The following is an 11,396-nucleotide window of genomic DNA, read 5'->3' on the forward strand; positions in this document are numbered from 1 at the left end:
GTGGCCAGTTCCATGCTCTTGTGTATGTGCTCATACAGAGCATTGGTGTATGATTCAGCAGTCATGCAACTATTTTCCATTTGCATGGGTGTCGTGAAGTTAGCCACCTCTGTTTTTAGAAGCCCAAAATTGGCTTTGGAGACGTTTTTTACAGTGGTTTCCTTTAGGGGGGGGTGAGGGTGGGATGTGGATATCCATGGTGATTAGGTTGTGGTCAGATCTGACCAGGGAGGAGTTGATTACTGGCGTAGAGCAATGGTCGCCCATGTTAGTAATGTCCAGGTCAAGGATGTTTCTACCCCTTGTGGGGGTAAGAATGAGTTGGCCCAGGGCATTGGAATTAATGAATTCCAGAAAACGTTGAGCAAGTGTGTTGGTACATGAGTAATTTTCCCAGTTAATGGAGGGGTAGTTAAAGTCTCCCAGTATAAGGGTATTGGGTTGTACCCTAATATTTTCCAATGTGTTTAGGAATATGGAGTGAGAGTCTTGGGACATGGTGGGGGATCTATAGCAGGCTACAACCTGGATTGCAGTTTTACCCAGTGTTAGTTGTACCTGAAGTATCGCTGATGCGTTATGTTGGGCTACTAGTCTGGAGTTGTGCATATCCTTTATGAATATGGAGACACTACCACCTTTAGTGCTTCGGTCCAGGTTTAGGGGCCGGATGGTGTGGTATGAATTATAGACTGGTAGTGCTGGGATGCTCTCCGGGGCCTTGAACCAGGTCTCGATCACTGCAAAGATGTCGATGTTCTCCATTTTAAGGAGTGCTTTGAGCGAGAGCATTTTGAGATTTAGACTTCTAGCGTTGAGTAGCATAACCCTCAGATTTAATTTGCTTGCAGCTGTTATGGTGGTAATTTTGTCTTCAGAACATTGCCTAAAAAAGGCACTATAGGGGTGGCAGGAGCCTTGGCTAGTATCCGGAGTCACTGGGGTGACAGGTGCAGGCCATCTCTAGTGAAGCATCATTCCAGGCAGACAGATACTGGATCCTCTTAGAATGACATCAGATTTTTAGCCAATTCTTGAAGTCAGTCATTTTCTGCTTGTACTGTGGTATCATTCTGGGTAATGGTAGGATGCTACTCAGAGCTACGGTCATACCTGCCTGGGCTACAAGATCCGAGAGCTCTTCTATGTCTCTTTTCATGTAGTCCAGGGAGGTATGCCTCAGGCCATTCACACCAACATGGACAATGCGAGAGTCATATTTGTACCTGTTGTGGAGTGACCTAAGTGTGTGTGTTATATGGCAGATCCTGGCACTCGACAGGCAGCTGACCATAACTTTCTCCTTATTTATGTGGCCTTTAGTGCTAGGGCCATCAGCGACAGAAGGAATAAGTTAATTTTGAAAAGCCTCCTTCTGGCCTCTGCTATTTCTGCAGTTACTTCTTCTTCAGGGGCTTAAATCCCCCTTCAAAAATCTAGGAAGCCCAGGGAGCAGCAAAAAGCTCTCACCTGCTTGGTCTCCTCAATCCCAATCTTCTTCTGAGCCTCCCAAGAAAGTTTCTAAGAGTTCGGATCCTATGCCTGCTGTTACCAAATCTCCTCAGCTCCATAATTCAAATTTTAATCGGAGCCAGTATCCCAGAGGTCGAGGCCTCCTTTTCTTAAAGAAACGTCCAAAAAGTTGTCCAGGCCACTATCCATTTCATACTCCATTAGGTCCTCTCGAAGTCTTTCCAAGTTGGAGGTAGATAAGATGATGAGAAAATTCCTCAAAACACAGATCCAGATAGTGGTCTTGTCTGCTCTGTCTCCTATTGGATTCCTGAGCCTTAAACCTTCTTTCCAGCCTGTGGTTGCTCCTTCTTCAGTCTCACCTGCCTTTTTGGTCCCTGAGAGTTGAATCATTGACTCCAAAGATTACTTTATCTACCACTACAGCAACATCCCAGATCCGATTGAATCCTTCTCCTTTGGAACACAATGGTTCTTGGAGCCAAAGCTTCGGCTTTGGATCTGAGGGGTTGATGTTGACTCAAAAGCTTTCAGACCATTTGCTTCCTCTCAGAGCTTTTGTGTTAGACAGCTCAGCTCCAAGTCCTCCTTTAGAGCAGAGCAGAGGGTCGGGAGGGTCTTGAATTGTCTGCTGCGAGAGTCTCGGCAAGATGGTCCTGTGCATTCACTCATTCCTCTGTCTTTGATGTGGTGGAGACAGTTTTCTTTCACCTCAGAGTAGTTTTGACTCTTGCTCCTTTGGCTCCATTCCTTTCTCCCCCTTTGGATCCTGTGTCTGAGTCTTCTCATCCTATACCTCAGGGGTAGACAGCCCAGATGAGCTTCCAAGCACTTCCTGTCAGGGAACTCCCTGCTTTTTCCTACACCTTCCTAAAACAACCCACTGAGGAAATTCCACGGAAGAGCTCACGCAAGAGAAGGCACTTTGATTCCACACATGAATCTCTCATAAAAGATGATTTTGATGAAGGGGAAGAGCACCCAGATACAGATGGGAGTCTTGCCTGCCCCTTTCCCTCCAGAGTGGGTGGGATGCAGTCTGCCTTCATCCCGATTACTCCTTCTCTGATCCGACCCCCAGTATTGGAGTCCTTGGAACCAAGGTCCCTTGGCATCCAGGGGTCAGCACCAACAGTTCCTGGTACCTCAACACTGGCCATTATCTTGAGCAGGTTGAATTCGACAAGATTGGATGTGTCCGGCTCTTGGAGCTGTAGCCTCGGCGCCGGATCCGAGGGGATGGTTTTGGCTCTGAGATTTTCAGAGCAGTGCCTTCCAATCAGAGCCTCGGCTCCTGGAGGTTTAGCTCTGGCTCCCCCATTGATCCAGAGGATTATGGACCTGTCTGCAGCCCCTACTCAGGTGGTTCATTCTCCATCTGCCTCGACATGGTGGAGAGGGTTCTCTCAATCCCATTGAGATCCTTGACGCTCTTATCTTCTGAATCCATCCTAGTTTCCTCTGCATCTGGCTCGAATTCCACCATCCTGCTACTTCTTTGCCCCATGGAGCTCCCACACGAAAGCAGCTAGATATTTTCAAGTCATCCCCAGAGACCCCCCCCCAGAGGAGGTTCATTGAAAACGTATGATGTAATGGGATCCTATCTCGCCTACATTCATAACTGATGGGCTCGGAGCCGATCCATCAGCTCCGACTCGGCCAACTAGTTCACTAGAACAAAGTCTCTTATTGGCTGGGCTACTCCCTATCCCAGGATGCACTACACCTGCTTCCCCAGATCTCGTTTGCCACTTTACAAGCTGGACGTGGTCTCGACTTGGCTGGAGCTAAGTGGTTTCTTTTACCTTTTACTGGTCTTTGACCTTGGAGTTTTTCTTCTGAAAATTGTTAAAAACAGCTGTTTTAACAGCTACTCTCTGTAATTTGTGTCTTTGATAACTTTTTTGTGTGTGAAGTGATTTACTGGTATTCTTTTTCGTTGTCGGGCAAGGCCCGTTTAAGTTAGAGGGTCTTTGCCCTACTTTTGAGAGTTTGTGTCATTATTTTTCTTCGGGCTAAGCCCGTTTAAATTAGAGGGCTTTTGCCCGTTGTTATTGTTGTTGTTGTGCATGCTTACTGTGTTCTCTTGTGAGGTAAATCTCCCTCTCAAGAGCTCGTGCCTTATTTCTCACGCTCTACAGTTGGCGCTAACCTTTTGTTTTTAGACTACCTTTCTTACTGTACAATGTCCAAAGAGCAGAAGTCAGGATTTAAAAAATGCACTCGGTGCAATTACAAAATGTCTATAACAGACAGTCACTCAATATGCGTGTATTGTTTAGGGCCTAAACATCTACAGGAGACATGTAGTGTATGTCATGCTTTCTCCTCTAGGGTTCTTCAAGAGCACAAAAATAAACTGATCTTGAAGGGCCTTATTAAGCCCTCTTTCGAGGAAGCTTTAGATTCTCCTGTTACCTCTAAAAAGAAAAGATCGTCGGCTCCGACAAGTCCCTCGGAACCGACTGCTAAAAAGCAAAAGTCGACCTCTTCTTCCTCGGCTCCACTGACTTCGGGGCCGAGGGTCGAAGGGTCTGCCTCGATGCCTCTTTCCTCGGCTCCATTACTTCCAGAGCCGCAGGTTGGAGTATCGAGAGGCGAATCACCTCCATCGGTTCCAATGGTTTCGGAGCCGGTGGAGATGTGCAGCTCAGACTCTTCCCCCTCGGCTCCGAAGAAAGCTCCTTCGGCACCGATGGTGATCCATGCTGTGGTGGAATCGGCGCCGATAGTGTTGGAGCCTTTTCGGAGCCGGTCCCCTACTCTCTCGGAGCCGAGAGGAAAGTCTTCTCATCTGTCTACCTCCTCTAAATCTTCAAAACTTTCTGATTCGGATCTGGATAGGGTGATACAGAGGCTTTTCCAGTCTCCAGTTTTTGCTCAAATGGTCTCGGCTCCAGCCCAGTTGGCTTCGGAGCCGATCCCCCCTCCGAAACATTCGATTCCTCCTCCAACCTCCTCGCAGCCGTTGGAGTCGGTGATGGTGGAGCAGTGTGGAGCCATACGGTCGGAACCGAGACCCCTTCGAGGTCTGTCAGCACCGACTATGGTTCCTACCCTGTCCTCGGGTTCAGGGTTTGGTACTGGGACTTCCTCAGCCGGGCCCGAAGGGAACACTTTGGGGCTGGGTGCTTCGGTGCCTAGTCTTCCCCTCGGAGCATCGGCTGCTGGAATTCCCAGTGCCATCGTGGCCTCTAGACCAGTGATCTCCATAGAGTCTGGAGGTCCGGCCTTTGAGGCCATAAGGAGCGCGCTGGCCATGCCCTTGCCGGCTCAGCAGGCTTCTACCTCACCGTCCCTAGACCTGGAGACTGGTGCTTCTGCTGTGTTGCAGTCCCCCGGCAGCAGGGCCCCAGGGCCTGAGGATACCCCCATTGGGGGTTCCCTTCTTCCGGGGGGTCCATCCGAAACTGCTTCGGACGAGCCCCCACGGAAGAAATTGTGCAAGAAGAAGCACGTGGACTCCCAAGATGAGTCTGTTACATCGGATACTGACCTCGATGACGCGGAAGGGTCCCCCAAATCATCTTCGGATGATATCTCTTTCTCAGATATCCTGGAGATTCTGAGACAGAGAGGAGATTGGCAGGCCAAAACCCCTTCAGCTGAGGAGTCAGTCTTCCTCAAGGCCTTCGGGGCCCAGCCCTCCGCCTCCTGGGTGTCTCCGCCCTTCGATGAACTCCTTGATTTGGTTTCTCGAAGGGCGTGGGAACACCCTGATTCTGTGGAACCGGTGCCTGCGTTGCCAGCCCCCACAATGCGAAGTGCAGAGAGTTCTTCACGCTGATCCCCTCCCAGGGGCAGATTCCCAGGGACGCTCTGACCCACATTTGGCCCCCCGGTCTTCTTTATGCCTTCCCTCCGGTTCCCCTCCTACCGAGGGTGATACAGAAGGCCATTTACCTGGAGAGCGAGATGATTTTGATTGCCCCGCACTGGCCTCATCAAGTTTGGTTTCCTTTCCTACAGAGGCATGCGATAGAAGGTCCATGGTTTTTGGACCCAGTGCCGGACCTGTTGACTCATCAGTCAGGATGACTTCACCCGTCTCTCAGGTCATTGAAGTTGGCGGCATGGTTACTCCACTTCCATCCTTAGTCCGAGACAATTCCCTTTCTCCGGGGGTGATCCACATATTATCTTTTTCTCATAAACCTTCCACTGTCAGACTTTATTCCAGCAGGTGGAAAAGGTTCGCCTTCTGGGCTCAGCAACGAGGTATAGACCCCCTTACTGCCCCAGTATCGGAGGTTCTGAATTTCTTGGCCTCTCTTTTTCAGTTGGGCTCTTCAGTTTCCACAATTAAGGTTCAGCTAGCGGCTATCTCTAATTTTCATGCTTCTTTTGAACCTTCATTTATGTCTCACAAACTTTGTAAGGTTTTCCTTAAAGGAGCATGGCTCCTTAGGCCTCCAATATCTCACCCTGTCCCCCCTTGGGACCTAAATATGGTTCTTGCTGCCTTAACTGCCCGCCCTTTCGAACCAGCTGCTACCTGCGATTTGAAATTTCTGTCCTGGAAAACGGCCTTTTTAGTGGTTATAACTTCGGCCAGGCGGGTTTCAGAACTTCAAGCTCTTTGTTCTGATCCTCCCTATTTGATTTTTCACAAACATAGAGTGTCCTTGAAATTAAATCCCTCCTTTTTACCAAAGGTAGCTTCTTCTTTCTGTATTCAACAAACTATAGAGCTCCCTGTATTTTTTCCAGAGTTCTCTAATAACGCAGAATATATCTTTCATCAATTTGACGTCCATAGACAACTGCGTTTTTATTTGAATAGAACCGCTCAGACGCGGAAATCAAATCAACTGTTTGTTTCCTTTGCAATAAACAAATTGGGTCAACCAGTAGCTAAAACCTCCATAGCTAAATGGATTAAGGATTGTATCTCTTTCATTTATTCACAGGCTAACAAAGAGCTTCCCTTTCCAGTCAAGGCTCATTCTACCAGGGCAATAGCTACTTCTGTAGCTTTTCACACCAAATTATCAATAGATGATATTTGTGCTGCGGCTACCTGGACTTCTCCGCACACTTTCATTTCTCATTACAAATTGGATGTGGTGTCTCGAGGCAGGGCTTCCTTTGGTTCCACAGTTCTCAGGAGTGTTTTCCAATGAGCCACCCAGGATTTAGGTGCTAGGGACGCTGTCCCATCAGTTATGAATGTAGGCGAGATAGGATCCCATTACATCTTTTAGTTATGTACTTACCATAACTTCGGATGTATGGGATCCATCTCGCCTACATTCATACGTACCCACCCTCCTTCCCCCTTCCATTGGGATTTAGAGGAGATGTAGTTCCATTTGGAGATCTTCTCTTGAAGAACTTTAGTTGGTTGTAGTGACTACTATTTTTTCTGTGTTTGCATGTATGTATGAAAGTGAACAAACAAGATCTGGGGAAGCAAGTGTAGTGCATCCTGGGATAGGGAGTAGCCCAGCCAATAAGAGACTTCGTTCTAGTGAACTAGTTGGCCGAGTCGGAGCCGATGGATTGGCTCCGAGCCCATCAGTTATGAATGTAGGCGAGATGGATCCCATACATCCGAAGTTATGGTAAGTACATAAGTAAAAGTTTAAAAGGAGGCACATAGACTCCCCACCGGAGGAAGGGGAGGGTTCCCCCGATCACCCCCCGGAGGATGTCTCATTTGGAGACATCATGGAGGTCCTGCGACAGTGCAGGGGGTGGTTTGTCCAAAAACCCAACCCTGACGAGTCGGTGTTTCTGGAGGCATTTGGTGTGGGATCCTCTACTTCCTGGGTGTCCCCACCTGCGGATCCCAAGCACCCTGATAAGGTCCTCAGTGCCCCCACAGATAGGCCACATTGGTCAGAGGGACCCCCCCGTCAATGCCATGGTGGTGTTGGTGGCCATCAAGAAGGAGCTCGCACAGGAGAGCTCCACAGTTCACTCACCAAACCGAGAGTCTAGGACATTAGACCATTTTGGGAAGCAGGCCTATGCTTCCGCCACATTCACTATGCATGCACTGAACTATATGGCACATGTTATTAGGCTTCAGTGAGATCTAGTGAATGAGGTCGCCGAATCTACCCCAGGGTCCATGTCTGCAGAGGATAAGAAGGTTTTCTCCTCCAGAATGGCCACCCTCACCTCTATTGCCAATACCTCTATGTGGCTTCTCTCTCATGCTACAGAGGATGCCCTAGAGCTGCTGGGGCAGGCATTGCCATCAGGTATCATGCCTGGCTCTGGCTTTGTACCTTCTTGGGGCCCTTCAAGGCATCATTTACAAATGCCCCGTATGATGGCTCTGCCCTCTTTGGAAAGATGGGACGTGACACTGTAGTCCAGAGCGAGAAGAACAGGAAGACTCTATTTGCCATCGGAATCCACTTCTCAACCCCTCAAAGATCCTTCTCCAGGAATCAGCATGGAGGAGGGAAGAAGATGTGGTTCCGGAAGTCTCAAGGTTATTCCCAGGATGCTTGGGAGTTGCCTTCACCCAGAGGCAGAAGGGGATTTGACAGACACCGCCCTCGTGGCAGAGGGGGCCTGAGGAATCAAGGGTCTTGGGATCCATTCCTGGACAGGCCCACGCAACAGCCCTGAATGGTTGCCCGGCTGCTCATCTCTGGAGGCTGTTGGGTGTCGACTCTTGCTACACCCATCAGCCTGGGAGTCAATTACAAATGATCAGTGGATGTTGCAAATCATATCCAGAGGCTATTCAATCCCCTTCTTTCAAAGGCCAAGCCTGGCCAGGTTCCTCTCGGACGTTCCACCCAAGCAAAGGGAGGCAGCAGCACAGGAAATTTCCAAGCTGCTAGAAAAACAAGTCATCCAGCCCGTCCCCCAAGACCAGTCTGGATTAGGCATCTATTCCAGGTTCTTTTTGGTGCCAAAGAAAACTGGGGACCTCAGGCCAATTCCTGATCTCTCTACCCTGAATCTGTCAGTTGCCAAGACAAAATTCTGGATGGTCACTCTCCAGTCTGTCCTGCCCTTTTTGCAGGAAAACAACTGGATGTGCTCAGTAAACCTTCAAGATTCGTACTATCACATCAGAATGGACAGATGCTATCGCAGGTTTCTCCACTTCAGACTGGGGGCCAATCATTACTGATTCAGAGCGCTACCCTTTGGTATTACCACAGCCCCGAGGATGTTCACCAAAGTGATGGTGGTGGTAGCAGCTCACCTGTGGCTGCAAGCCTTCCAGGTCTTCCCTTACCTGATGATTGGCTCCTCTCCGTTCCCTCCAGGCATCAACTCTGCCAAGCCTGGGAATTTCTCATCCAAACCACCCACCAGCTAGACATCACCATTAATCTCAAAAAATCTCTCTTACAACTGGTTCACGATCTGGATTTTACTGGAACCCAGTTGGACACCATTTAGACCAAGGCCTTCCTGTCACTCGACAGACTTCACTCCCTCAAACAGCATGTTTTATACATTCTTCAAGTTCCATCTCCTCCTGCAGAGATAGTTTTAAGGGCATTGGGGTCCTTGGTAGCCACAATCGCTCTTGTCCCCACAGCGTGGTTACATATGAGGGTGCTCCAATGGACTCTGGTGGTCGAGGGATCCTTTCTGGATCTACCACTGTCACATCCTATTTGTCTGTCCCTGGCATGCAAAGATTCTCTTCTTTGGTGGATTCAGTCCCCAGATCTTCTTTGCGGTCACCCATTTATTCTCCCCACCCCTCTGTCCACAGTGACCACGGACACCTCCCTGCTTGGAAGGGTGGGGCATGGGTTGGGAAGGACAGTTCAAGGCAAGTGGTCTTCCCTGGAGACCCAGTTGCATATCAATGTCCTGGAGATGAGGGCGGTGCTATTGGCATTGCAAGCTCTTCAAGGCCATCTTCCCCTAGGGACGATTGCCATCCAGAAAGACAACATGTCGGTATTCTGGTATATCAGCAAACGGGGAACCAGGTCTTATCCCCTTTGCCACAAAGCCATGAGATTGTGGGAATGGGTGATCTCCACCATCCATTTTCTGGTAGCAACGCACATTCCGAAGAGGTCCATCATTCTGGCGGACAGGCTAAGCAGGTCTATCCTGATACCTTATGAGTGGTCTCTGAATCCTTTAGTAGCAAAGCAGATCTTTCTAAAGTGGGTAAATCTTGTTGCAATCTCTTTGCCTCTCCTTCCACTGTAAAGTGCAGCGAGTTTGTCGCTCTGAACCCCCACAGATGCTCTAATTCATGCTTGGCCCTCCAGTCTTCTCTATGCTTATCTTCCTCTTCCCCTGATCTTAAAATTCATCCAGAAAGCACAATGGCTGGGGAGCTCAGTCATCCTCATTGCCCCCTTCTGGCCTCACCAAGTATGGTTCCCTTCTCTGTGGTCTCATGTAGTGTGTCCTCCCTGGACATTGGATCCAGTTACGGATCTGATTTTTTATCCCTCAGGGATTCCACATTCCAGATCTGGCCAGTCTGAAGCTCACCGCTTGGCTGCTCCAGTTCCCATGATAGTTAGGACTAGGTAGGCTAGAATAGTTAGGTTATCTTCTCTGGTTAAGAAGATTTTGGTAAGGGCTCATAGATCTTCCACGAGGAAGACTTATTCCAGTAAATGGAAGCATTTTTCCATTTGGGCAGCTCAGTGGGATTTGGATCCTTTCACTGCTCTGGTTCCTATCATCTTGAAGTTTCTGGTAAGCATTTTCCAGCAGGGTGCCAGTTTCTCTACAGTTAAGGTTCAATTGGCAGTTATTTATAACTTACACATAGGGGATAATTCAGCTTCTCTAGCCTCTTCTAAGCTGTGCAAAGCCTCTTTGAAGGGTACTTTTCTTCTTAGACCACCGATTAAGGACCCTATACCTCCTTGGGATCTTACCTTGGTCCTTCAAGCCTTAGTTTCTTCCCCTTTTGAACCCACTGCTTTAGTGGATCTACAATTCCTGTCTTGGTAAACAGCCTTTCTGATTGCTATTACTTCAGCTAAAAGAGTGTCGGAGCTTCAGGCCTTATCAATTAAGCCCCCTTACATGATTTTCCATAAAGACAGAGTTTCTCTGCGCACTAATCCTTCCTTTTTACTTAAAGTGGCCTCAGAATCAAACATCGATCAGGCTATCTGTCTTCTTTCCGTGCTTTCAGAATAAAGGGGAGTATAAATGCACCTGCTGGATGTGCATAGACGATTACGATTTTGCTTACACAGAACAAAGGCCTTCCGCAAGTCTGATCAACTTTTTGTTTCCTATTCTAAGCCCTTTTTAGGGAAGTCTGTATCTAAGGTCACCATTGCTCATTGGATTTCTCAGTGTATACTCTTGGCATATTCAACAAAGAGAGTGCCTCCGCCAGGTCATGTTAATGCACACTCTACTAGATCTGTGGCTTTTTCAGCCACCTTTTGGTCCAGAGTTTCCTTAGATGACATTTGCTTGGCGGCTACCTGAGCATCTTCACATACTTTCATCTCCCATTACAAACTGGATCTTCTCTTCAGAAGGAGGGCATCCTTTGGCTCTGCTGTGTTATGAAATATCCTTCCATGAGGGCCTCCCAGGTGTTTAGTAGCTGTGGACTCTGTCCCATAAGTTGAAAGCCAAATGAAAACAATAACTTCAGATAAAGAAGTTATGTACTCACCATAACGATTCATCTGAGTTGTTGCTCTTTATTGGTCTTCAACAGTCCCTCCCTCCTTCCCCCTGCCTCATATGGGCTGTGTGGTGATCTGGTTGGATAAGACATGACCCTCCCTGTGGCATAATTTGTTATTCCTGTCGATATTATCTCAGTTTTGGTATCAGGGAGAAAGGCATAGTGTCAGATTGGATTGCTGTGGGGGCCGCAAACTCAATGTAAAGGGAGGAAGGAGACAGGGGCATTATGGGTAGGGGAGGAGCTTGGTGCTTGGATCAGATGCTGGAGAAATGCAGCCGAGTCTGATCCATGCTGGATCCATGTCCCA

The sequence above is a fragment of the Protopterus annectens genome, chromosome 2.part1 (assembly GCF_019279795.1).
Source record: "Protopterus annectens isolate FY-2018-M chromosome 2.part1, PAN1.0, whole genome shotgun sequence".
NCBI lineage: Eukaryota > Metazoa > Chordata > Ceratodontiformes > Protopteridae > Protopterus > Protopterus annectens.